The sequence below is a fragment of the Notamacropus eugenii genome, chromosome 3 (genome assembly GCF_028372415.1).
Source record: "Notamacropus eugenii isolate mMacEug1 chromosome 3, mMacEug1.pri_v2, whole genome shotgun sequence".
In the NCBI taxonomy this organism is placed as follows: domain Eukaryota; kingdom Metazoa; phylum Chordata; class Mammalia; order Diprotodontia; family Macropodidae; genus Notamacropus; species Notamacropus eugenii.
In genome coordinates, this window is record NC_092874.1 from 417665213 (window position 1) to 417677149 (window position 11937).

The window sequence follows — 11937 nt, forward strand, 5'->3', positions numbered from 1 at the left end:
ATATATTACAAAGGAAAAAAATTATTGCTCGATGGTTATCAAAACTTTTTAAGTTCACCAATCCTAGGTTGACTGCCAGGTATAAAGATTTAAGAATAAGGATAAATTTAAATTTTGATGACTTATTACTTAACAGCACAATAGGAATTAATGAGGTGATCAGTTTAACATTCAGAGACCAACAGAGAGGGGTCAAGAGAACTTTAGATTTAAATACTGTTAGAACCAAAAGAGATAGTAGAGTTCATCTAACCCAAATCTCTTATTTTTTTGGGTGTAGGCTCTAAACCTGAGCAAGTCAAGTAGACAAGCTATTAAACTGCCAAACTGAGACTTGAATAAAGTCTGTGCTCTGGACTGAAAGGCATTTAAAAATTCTGAGTTCAATCTCTTTTATGCTTCTATTTTGACTTTTTCCATTTATACATTTTCTCCATAAATATCCTGTGTATAGGATTGAACAGAAATATGCCCCTACCTTATTTTAAGGGAACTGGATATGGTGATATCACATAATAGCGTAACACATATACAGGGTGCCTTTGAATGAACTCTAACAATGTAATATCTTACAATGGGACATGGTACCCATTCTCTATGTTGGCTCACTTACACTAATCTGCCCTCCTCCTGGCAGTCCTGACATCCCAGAAAAAGACCATTAACACAGAGCTACTCTTAATCTGTCTCAGAGTACTAGATAATTATAGACATTGAGTCCTTACCAATTTGATTCCATTTTCACAAAAAAAGCCATTATAAATGATGCTCCCATTGGATCTAAAACATAGCCATTTAATTAAATAATAAGACAAAATTGCTATGTATAGTGTCTACTGTCACAGTGATGAACTATTGACAAACAATCACTTGTAAGAGAGTATTGAGAAAGTTTTATGCTATTGGGCTACCTGTATCCTTTAAGCTAGAGGACCACAATGCTCATTAAGTCAGTTCTCCTTGGGAAATGAATTTCAGCTAGTAGTAATCTGCCTACTAGCATCCTAGGACTACCAAAAAGGGGTACATCTAGCCAATTCAATAGCAAATCATCTGTAAACCCTGTGTTTCCTCATTCACCATCTCTCTCATATGAAAGTACAAAAGAATGAAAGATACCACTAAGAGACTTGTATTATCTCACCCAGTAGATGTACTAATGAGCAATTCATCTGTCTTCCACTGAGAATCAATGTTTCTCTAGACAATTATAAATGGAACGCTGTAGGCATCAAGTGTTAATCTGAATCTAGATATAACATTTATTGCAATCCTACAAATGACCCCGAAAATAGGGACACTGGAAACTAGACGTGTGTGCATAGGATTTTATGATTTATAGAACATTTCTCATTGAAATGCTATAAAATAGTGAGTACAAATATGATCAATCCCCTTTTATGGAAGAAATTTTTACTCATACTTGTAAAATGCTTTAAAAGGCAATGGTGGTAGATTAGTGATTAAAATAATAATTTGGGTTTTTCCTGCAAAGTGCTTGGTACTTCCCAGGAAGCTAAGGCCACATTGGACTTGGACTCAGGCTGAGGCTCAGGCTCACTTTAATCAGTGGCTAACACCAGACCGGCAGCCACAGAAATGGTTTTCATCTCAGAGCTCACCTGCATCTCCTTGGTTCTCCTCCTGCAGCACGAGGTCACAGTCACGGAGGAGAAGATCAATACCTTCATGAAAGCAGCAGGTGTAAATGTTGAGCCATTCTGGCCTGGCCTATTTTCAAAAGCACTGGCAAACGATGACATCAGAAGTCTCATCTGTGATGTAAGAGTTAGTGGAGTTGCCCTATCAGCTAGTGCTGCTCCTACTGGGAGTTATACGCCTGATGCTGGTGCTGCCCCTGCTGAACAGAAGAAAGAGGAAGCTAAGAAAGGAATCTGAAGAATCATATTATGACATGAGCTTTGGTCTTTTTGACTAATTATCTCTTGTAACACAGCAACTAAATAGTTGAAAACTGAAAAAAATGATAATTTGGTGAGCAGCATATAGAAATATAAAATAATATTTAGACAGAACACTGGACAAGGATTTATGTTCAGATCACGTCTCAGAAATGTATTAAATAACTGTTTAATCACATATGTCAATTTTCTAATTTCTAAAATGAGGAAAACGATAAACTGGAGACAAATGGTCACTTCAAGGAAAAAAAACTGCTTAAACCTTAAACACTACATAAATGCACATTATTTTTCCAACAATTTTAATAGAGGGGAGGCATGTAGGCCTAGACTATTCAATACACTTTAGATCCTGAGAGAGAATTTTTCTCTCTTCTTTTTATTTCCTTTCTTTTCTTTTTTCTTTTTCTTTCACTTCTCTTCAGTTCTTTTAATTAATGCAGGGTGTAATGCTAGATTAAGTCACCAGGGTCTGTGTCTGGTGTGAACTGAATTATAAGGACAAGAGGAATCGGTCCAGACTGAAGGGATTAATAACCCAGAGCAAAGGTTGCAAAATGAATTCCAAGAAGCCTGAAACACAGAACTTAAGGATCATGAGATGTGTTCTAATTCTTATGTGAGTATTTTATAACTGTGTAACTTTGGATACTTTGCTTCACTTCTCTCAACTATGTTATACTCTATGAATGATAGAGGGTTTTGAACTTAATGACCTCTAGGGAACATTTCAGGTCTTGTGACCTACAGTTCTGTCAAAAATACAATTAATTTGGCTCAAGGCTAAGAGCTGTAACATTGTCTGACAGTTGACTGGAAGACAAAATCTAGCAGGCCAAGTAGAACAAATCATTTATTGAGAGGAGAGGGAATCTTTAATGTTTTCTGATGGGTATGGTAGTCTGTAATATAGTCAACATCCCTTGTCAGGCTGTACTTTCCCCCTATTACTTTCAATTTTGCTCCACTGTATATTATCTTATAGCTATTTGTTGTAATCCCCTCTTAGAAAGCTGCTGTCTTGTTTCTAGGAGCAAGGACAGATTCCTTCTAGAGAAGTAAGGTATTGGAGGAACACAATTCAAAGAGAATAAATAGTGATAGTAGAAATAAATAAGACCATCCTGTTTTCTGAGTTTCCAAGCTTGCTGGTTGTACAAGGGGAAAAAAAGGAAAAAAAAAAGAAACAAAAATATAAAATCTCCATATAGTAGGATTAAAAGGGGGCTGCAGCAAGGCTTGCTGTCAGTCTTAGTATGTGATACCATCTTGTATGTGTGTGTATGTGTGTGTGTTGTTTTCCCTTATATTCTATCTTATTCTTTGATGTAAACTTTTAAATTTTTGTTGTATTTGTTGAATATAATTAGAAGTTCCAAGTCATAGAGAAGTCATATGCAGGAAAACCATATTTTGTATATTTCTAAGAACACTATTTTTCCCTTGAATCAATGGTGTTTGCCAAGGATAAAAACAAAACAAAAACAAATACAAACGCACCACCACTGCCTACACACACACATTCCCTTGTGTCCTACTACCTGTGCCCCAGCTTGTGTTCTATTGCATGATCATTTTAAGGGCACATTTCATAGTCTTAACAATTTATATTCAATTTCTTTCAGGCTTTATCAACTTGTCAGTGTCATCTGGGCCTCTCCATTCAATCTAATTTCATGGAGAGAACAAAGTGGTGACAAGGATATCATAACCCTATACCTGAAATGGGAATGTGCAATCAGAAGCATGAAAATTGGATATTAAATCTAGGGCACAAAAGGATTATAGAAGCTCTCTACTTCTTTTGACCTTACAGTTTACTAATAAAGAAACACATATGCAGAGAGGCCATGTGACTTATCACACAGATATTAAGTAGCAAAGTTAGGATCTTAATTCAGGTACCATGGGCCAAATTTAACTTCTTAACCCCTCTTAAATTAAGACCAAGTATAAGATTACTGCTTTGAAGGCTTTGCTTGTGGACATCTTGTTCTAAGAGACGCCTCTGCATTTAATCACAATGCATTGATAAGCTGCTATCTTGGACAGCAGTTTCATTAAACACAATTTCCAAAAATGTACAAAACCTACACATATTCTCAAAGGCTCTATAGAATTACAATGACTCCTCCCCAGAAAAATTTCTTCCCAAATGTTTTGTTTGTTTGTTTTTGTTTTTGTTTTTTCCCTAGGAATAAGTTGGATGAATGTTCGATATAGTATATGTGATTAACCTTGTTCTGACAATGCGAGGCTACTTGCAGATTGAGCATAGTTCAAGAAATGGAGGTAGGAATTTTAAAGACAAAAGCAATTAGGAACAATGGTAAAGCAAAAACACAAAATATGAGAACAGTAGTCTGGTACCTAGGCCTAATCTTGCCAATAATTAGTTATGTGATCTTGGTGTGGCAAGATTCTCCCCTCTCTTAGGCTGAATTTCTTCCCTTTTAAAAGGAAGGATTGTGAATAAATGATATTTAAAGTTCTTTATTATTCCAAAACTGTGATTCCAAAACACTGGAAAAACTATGGCCCTATGAAAATGAACATAACTCATTGTACTTCCTGCAGGTTCCACATCTACCAGCATAAACCGCTGTATTCTGACTGTTCTCTCATTTTCATGCCTTGAAGATTTAGAATTGTCTCAAAGGGTGGTCCAATTTGGAGGTTTCAAAGACACAGGAAGTCTGGGTTTGAAAGAGAATTTTCTTCCCTACTACATCATGATCAAAAAATACACCTTCAAGCCATAGCTGACATCTGGAAATAAAAAGTCATCACCAGACCTCAGAGCATCCAAATTACCATTTCTGAAATTTTCCCAAGCCAAGTTATAAATTAAAGTAAACATTAGGAGTGTGATCCACATTCAAATGACTTTGGAAACATTTATAACTAGATGTAAATTAGAACTTTAAGGTAGTTCTGTCTAATACAAAGAGAGTGGCATTGAAAGACTGCGGCACTAAAAGTCCCTTTTTCAATAAAGTGGTAATAAGGTCAACAGGTAGAAGTTGATGGAAAGTCACCAGGGATTTTGTGAATGTCTGACTCCTTGCATAACACTTTGTTATGTGTGCTGGGGAAAATGTGAACCCTGTTCTTCTGAAGATTGTCATCTAATTGGAAAGTAGATATGCACGCATTAAAAATGTACTAAATAAGACAAAATGATATGAGTTCCTTCACTTGGGGGTCACTTTATGTCTTTTATATACTTTGATAACTATATTTCAATGTAATTGACTTCCTTTGTAATTGTTTGCATTTTAAAATATTCTGAAAATGGATCCATGGGCTTCACAAAACTTTCCTAGGAGTTCCTTACTAAAAAAAAAATATGAAAATCCCATAGTATTAGATGAATAAGATGTGTGTCCTTTTCTTTACCCCCCCAAAAAAACCCCAAGAAAACAACACCTCCAATCCTCCTTCTTTTCCCTATTTCTGTTGATGACATTAAATTATCCCCCTTACCAGGATTACAACCTTGGAGTAATTTCTGACTTCTGTTTCTTTGTCTCCCATATCAAATCAGTTCCAATTAGAGCTCCATCACATGGGAAAGTGTTTGGACTTGTTTTCCTTGGCTTCAGAAAGCAGAATCAGGGGCAGTGATGGGGAATTGGAGAGAGGCAGATTTTGCCTTGATGTAAGGAAATAGTCTCATAATTAAAAGTATCCAACAGTGAATAGGCTGCTTTGAGAAGTAATGGGTTTCACCTCATTGGGAGTCTTCAAGTGGAGGTTGAGCTAGGTGATGGATAGCATTCTGAATCCAAAGTCAGGCTCAGAAACTCCCTATCCATGTAATCTTGGACAAGTCATTTCACCTCAGTGAATATGTTACCTCAAATATAAAATGGACACCATAACTGTACTTCACAGTATTGTTGCGAGGACCAAAGGAAGGATACCTGTAATGAGCTTGCCACAGTGTTTGGCACATACTATGCTCCTAATAAATGCCTGTTCTCTTTGTGACTCTTTTCTCCTCTCCTTTTCCCTCCCTTCCCTTCCCACTTGTCAGAACTGCAGTAGAAGGGTTTCCTTCAATGTTCAAGAAGGCTTTTTTGACTTGGGAATATTTTTAACTCAGAGATTCTGTTATTCAGTGAATAAGATACGATAGGAATAAGAATCCCTTTTCCTAGGAATATCTACCAACAGAAACAAGGACAGGCATACTAAATAAAAGACTCACAGATCACGATATGGAACCTTTTTTGACTGGTTCTGTAACCTTGGGGAAAAGATTCACCCTTCCTAAAATATTTCCAGTTGCAAAGTGAGGATTCACATAATATCAGTATTATATCATAGCATTAATATGAGGATGAAGTGAGATGAATAAAGTTAAGCTTATGGAGAAAGTAAAATTAGTGTATAAAAATAATGAATTATCACTGGAAAAAAGGAGGGATGCTAAAGTATAGCCTTTATACAAGTAAGACCTCTAAAATTAATTTGATGGGTATAATTTAGGCATAGAAAAATTTGTCCTCTAAATAGACATATCTCTTAAAGAAAAAAGAAAAGCTGTTTTTCAAAGCTGAAGATTTTAAAATAGTAGTAAAGATCTGTAGTAGTGAATAACTTTGAAATCTCAAGATTCATTTTTCTAAACTATTCTATGAGGGAAAACGTGCTCAACAGTTCTTTCAATAAAACAGATGAACTTTATTTGAAGATGTGATCAACTTGACATCATTATTATCCAAATGTTAATAAATATCTTTTTCCAAGATTTTAGGATCAGTTTCAGGAACACGTTGTAATAATATGTGCATCAAGAATTTTTTTTAAAGCAGAAGTTAGCTTTCACTTCTTGGTGAAATGACACCAAAACTGTGAAATTTAAATGCAAAATAAACACAATGCCAATATAAGGAATAAATATGGCAGCTTACAGATTTAGGTAGGTTTGAACGCGTGTCCATTTTAAATAATTGTTTTAATTACACAGAGTAGAATTAATCAGTCCATCCTATTTGAAATTGTCCTTCCAAATTGTTGTATTCCTAATCCTTAGAAATATAGGAAAAATACCTGGCAAAACTTAAATGTCCAGAAAAAGATATATAAAATGTCATCAGATTAAAAATCAAAGAGCTGATATGAAGGGATAACTAAGAAACATCCAGATTATTTAAACAGATAGAAAAAATAGCATAATGAGAGATGCTGAAATGTTACAAAAAAGATTATTGGTTTAACTTAATTTAATGTTCTAATCAATTTTTAGTTAAAAATACAACTAAATTGTCTTTATCCAATTCTATAGGAGTATAAAGTAACACACAACGTGAATAAATAATGAAAAATATTTAAAATGACAGGACTTATAACTGTATCCTCTATAAAGTCAATATGTGTTATTCACTGTCAAGAAAATTCACTGAAATGAAGTTTGTGATAAAATCACAGCATAATATGTAATACAAATTCATATGCAATACAAAAGCAATAATGCCATTAATTCTTCATTATTTATGATGATGGAGAGGACATTTATTTGGATAATTCATTATGTTAAGTAATCTTCAAGGAGCAAAGAAAATTTTCCTCCCATATTGGGAAGTTATGTTTTCTTGAATTTCAGTTACTTTATCTCCTGATTTTCAACTATTGCTCTGTTAATCTTTCTGATAATGCTTAGGGATGAATTATTGGAATTTTGGAACAAAATAAAAATTATTAGATATGAAACACTAACAGGGGAAATTTCATCTAAGCGCCTTACCATATTACTACTGTGGAAAAGAAAAGAGTAGCTTCGACTCAGTGGAGGCAAATGGAAACACAGCTATATCTGTTTTAAATGTGAAAAACTATACCTACTGATCTTCTGACCTCAGTACAGCTTGAGGCACAGACTAAGGCAATGATGGGTGAGGTCAATTTCACAAAAAATACTTCTTTATCTGAGTACCTGGTAAGTCAAATACTATACTCATATCTAGCATCAATATGCCCATGCCCTGTTAATTCTGCTACCTGGGAGGCTGAGGCAAGCAGATCTACATTACTGTAGTAAGTACCCAGGAGCAGAAGGCCACTAGCTTAAGGAGAGGTAAATCAATTGAGGTCAGAAAAGATTCAGGCCATGATCTTTGACAGAAGCACTGATCATCATCACTGATCACTTATGGGCCCCTGAAAGTAGATCTTATATTTCCATTTTCAACCTGGGAGAAACCTAGTCATTAAAAAATAAACAAAAGAAAATATACATACACATATGTGTGTATTACATATATTTGTGTGTATGTGTATATATATATGTATGTATGCATATAAATGTATCATATAAATCTATATAGGTACATGTACACACACATATATAACTACAGTCCCAACAGTTATTCCTAGGTCAGTAACAAAAATGTAACAAAGTTACTGCTAACAAAGAAATGTTAGTGAATTTTAAATAACAAGTTATAACTTGGCTTTGTGCATGGGATGTCTGTAGCCCACATCATAAATCTCTGTATATATTTAACTTCTTCTGTCATGCCAAGTGTTGAATCTAGGTAGAACACCAGGTTATAACTAACAATTGTATATTCTCATTGGCAATTCCTGTGTTCCTGAGTACTAAAGCTCAGTGGCTGACCTATTCTATCCTCTTTCAACCTATTTAATGCTTTTGGAAAAAGAAATCTCTGAACACCAACTGGCAACAGTCAATACGATTCACATCACTCTGTACTGCCAGTACTATAAAAATAGAATCTGAAATTTAGGTTCAGGACTCTTGGGAACAACTATGCTCTTAAGTAAGGGAAAGAGTTTCACTTTGAATTTTGATACCTGACATTTAGACCTGAAAAATGAGTGGAACTGACTGAAAACTTAAGAAATGTAAGAAATAAGAGGCTCACAGGGAAATGGTGGCATTAGTCTGTCTCCTATTTAAGGGCTCTCCTCTTTGACATTTGACATGATACTCATAAGAAATATTCAGGGGACTAGCAGTTGTCCCAATTTTTAAAGGTAGAGCCAGGAATAGGAAGTGCTCATTCCTGAGCATAGTGGCGGGGAGGGGAGTGGGAGAAGGGGTTGCCTATTCTTTGATGAGGTAGCAGAGAGGAGTACAAAGGAGTATAAAAGATCAAAGGGGAAACATTATACTAATTTCTCCAAAGACATCATTCAGTATTTTTCCTTGTGATACAGGCTTAGAAATGATTAAAACAATGGATAATTCTCATTGCCATATTCTGTTCATACACCAAAGATGTATTTTCCCCCTTTTATTTTGTTTCTCTTACTTATATTCACTGCATAATGAAAAGCCTATATACTCCTTTCTCAAAATGACAGTTCTTTAAATATGTGAAATTAACCATCATGTCTCTCTTCTACTTTTCTTCAGAGAAGTCATCCTAATTTCTTTAACTATGCTTTACAATATGCTATCCAAAGCCAACACTATTCTGACCGGGCTTCTCTGAATTCTCCTACATTTAATATTCCTTTTAAAATGTGTTGCTCAGAATACAATGCAAGCATTCTTTTCTGAAATCTATGCAATGTGTTTCTATTAATTTAGCCTAGCTTACATTTCGGGAGCATTGTTTATTCACAATGAGATTATGAGCAACTACAATGTCCAATGTAATTTTTTTGTATGAAAAGTGCTAAATTCAGGTTATCTCTATTGTATTCATTCAACTGTCATACTTGCCATTCATGCCAATTTATGCCCATTGAATTTCATTATATTGGTTGAGGGTCAGCTTCCCAATTTGTTGAGACAATTTAGAATTTTTGGTTCTTTTTTCTGTTTTATTGGGTATTACTTTCAGCCTTATAATTCATAATATTGACATATATTCCTTCAACATATTCATTCAAGTAATTTTTAGAAATTGTTGAACAAGAAAAAATCTATGAACAGATGTTTATGTATAATACCTAGGTGATATTAGTTCATTTATTAGCACGTACTGGGCATGGTAATTCAACCAGATATGAACCAAAAATTTCTCAATAGTTTTAATAAAGGAATAGATGACATTCTCTTCAAACCTGCAGATAGTACAAAGCCATAAGACAAAGTCAGGGTTCACAAACATCTTGGTGGACTAGAATACATATGTTGAACACATGGCCTTCAGGACACATATAGTGTCTAAAGCAGATTCAAATATAAATGGGAAAAACTTAACAAAATTTTAAAAATTGATAATATTAGGTAATATTAATTTTAAATCTAAGTCAATATGCACCTACAGGGATCCTTTTGAATGCTTTAGTAGCCCATGTTTTAATTTGAATTTGACACCAACCTAGAGCATTCTAACTCAGTCTAATAATATAAAATTCATTAGGAATAAATGAAAAGTTTTAAAATTAGGTTAACAAGTCAATGTCCCACATAAAGAATGGGGGAGAAAGATTAAACAGCAGATTTCCATACAGAGATTATGGGATTTTTCTGGACTATAAGATCAATATAAACATGTAACATTTTGAAGTAACCAAGAAAGCTAATGTGATTTAAGATGTCTCATATCATTTTGTCTCCTTTACATTTATACTTTTCCCACCTAATATATCTATATATTTGATTCCCCTTGAGTCCCATTTGACTGGAAACAATTTTCCAGGGTCTTTGTAACACACACACACACACACACACACACACACACACACACATGCCCGTGTGTATACATTTATAGGTATGTATATAAAATGTATGTGTTTGGATCTTTTTATTCTCAGAGCTTAACACAGTGCATTACACCAAGAAGTAGGGGCAGTTAGGAGGAACAAGTGAAAAGAATGCTGGACCTGGGGTCAGGAATATTTATTTTCTCAAGTTCAAATCTTGCTTCAGACACTTAACATCTCTGTGACCCTGGACATGTCACAAAATCCCGTTTGCCTCAGTTCATCATCTGTCAAATGAGTTGGAGAAGGAAATGACAAACTACTCCAGTATCTTTGCCAAGAAAATCCCAAATGAGGTCATAAACAGTCTGACACAACTGAAAATGATTGAACAACAAAGATACTTGATGTTTCTTGAATTGAATTGAATCACTCAACTAATTAATGATTTGGCCAAGCAAAAATGAAACCTCAAATCTCCTTACTCATAAGGTCATATTTTAGAATCAAAAGTGATCTCAGAGGTCATGTAATTAAAGTTCTTCATTTTACATATGAGGAGAGAAACTGGATTATTTCCCCAGAGTTGCATTGGTGGTAAAATATATATATATATATATATTGAAATCTGAGATTTGAGATTTGAAGGTAAGCCCTCAGAAATCAAATGCTTTCCACTATGGTGTATTCCTTCAAAATGCTAAAGTGGGGAAATAAGTAGGATATAGCACCTACCATGAACTAAGTACTTTTTACAAATACTTCATTTGATCCTCACAACAATCCTGCAAGGTAGGTGCTGTTATTAGGTACTGAGAAAACTGGGGCAAACACTAGTCAAGTAACTTGTTCAGGATTACACAGCTAGTCAGTGTCAAAGGGTGGATTTAACTCAAATTTTTCCTACTCGGGTGCAAGCACTCTCTCTACTGTGCGCCCTAGTAACCTAGTCTATTGATACTAGGATAGATTTCAAGGAACTTATTCTTTTTTCCTATGTTATGCATTAAGAAATTGTGCCTTAGTGAATAAAGGGTCTAGTCTCCAATATTTCCTGGTCTTGTGATATGTGGCAAGTCTCTTAACCTCTTAGTGTCTCAGGCAGCTAAGAAGATAAATTGGAGAAGAACTGTTAATCTGCATTGTTGAGGGTGTTTTATACCCAGAAGAAAGTTAAACTAGTGAAATCACAAGAATAGATATCATCTGCCCCGCCCCCCAAAAAATTGTTGTTCAGTTATTTTCAGTCATGTTTGAGTTTCCATGACCCCATTCGGTGTTTTCTTGACAAAGCTACTGGAGTGGTTTGCCACTTTCTTCTCTAGTCTCTTTTACAGATAAGGAACTGAGGGAAACAATGTTAAGTGACTTGCCCAGGGTCACACAG

General features: G+C 34.8%; 1 pseudogene; it reads left to right on the forward strand.

The window, feature by feature from the left end:
* Positions 1-1579: 1579 nt before the first annotated feature.
* Positions 1580-1930, forward strand: LOC140531733 (large ribosomal subunit protein P1 pseudogene; annotated as a pseudogene).
* The last annotated feature ends 10007 nt before the right edge of the window (positions 1931-11937 follow it).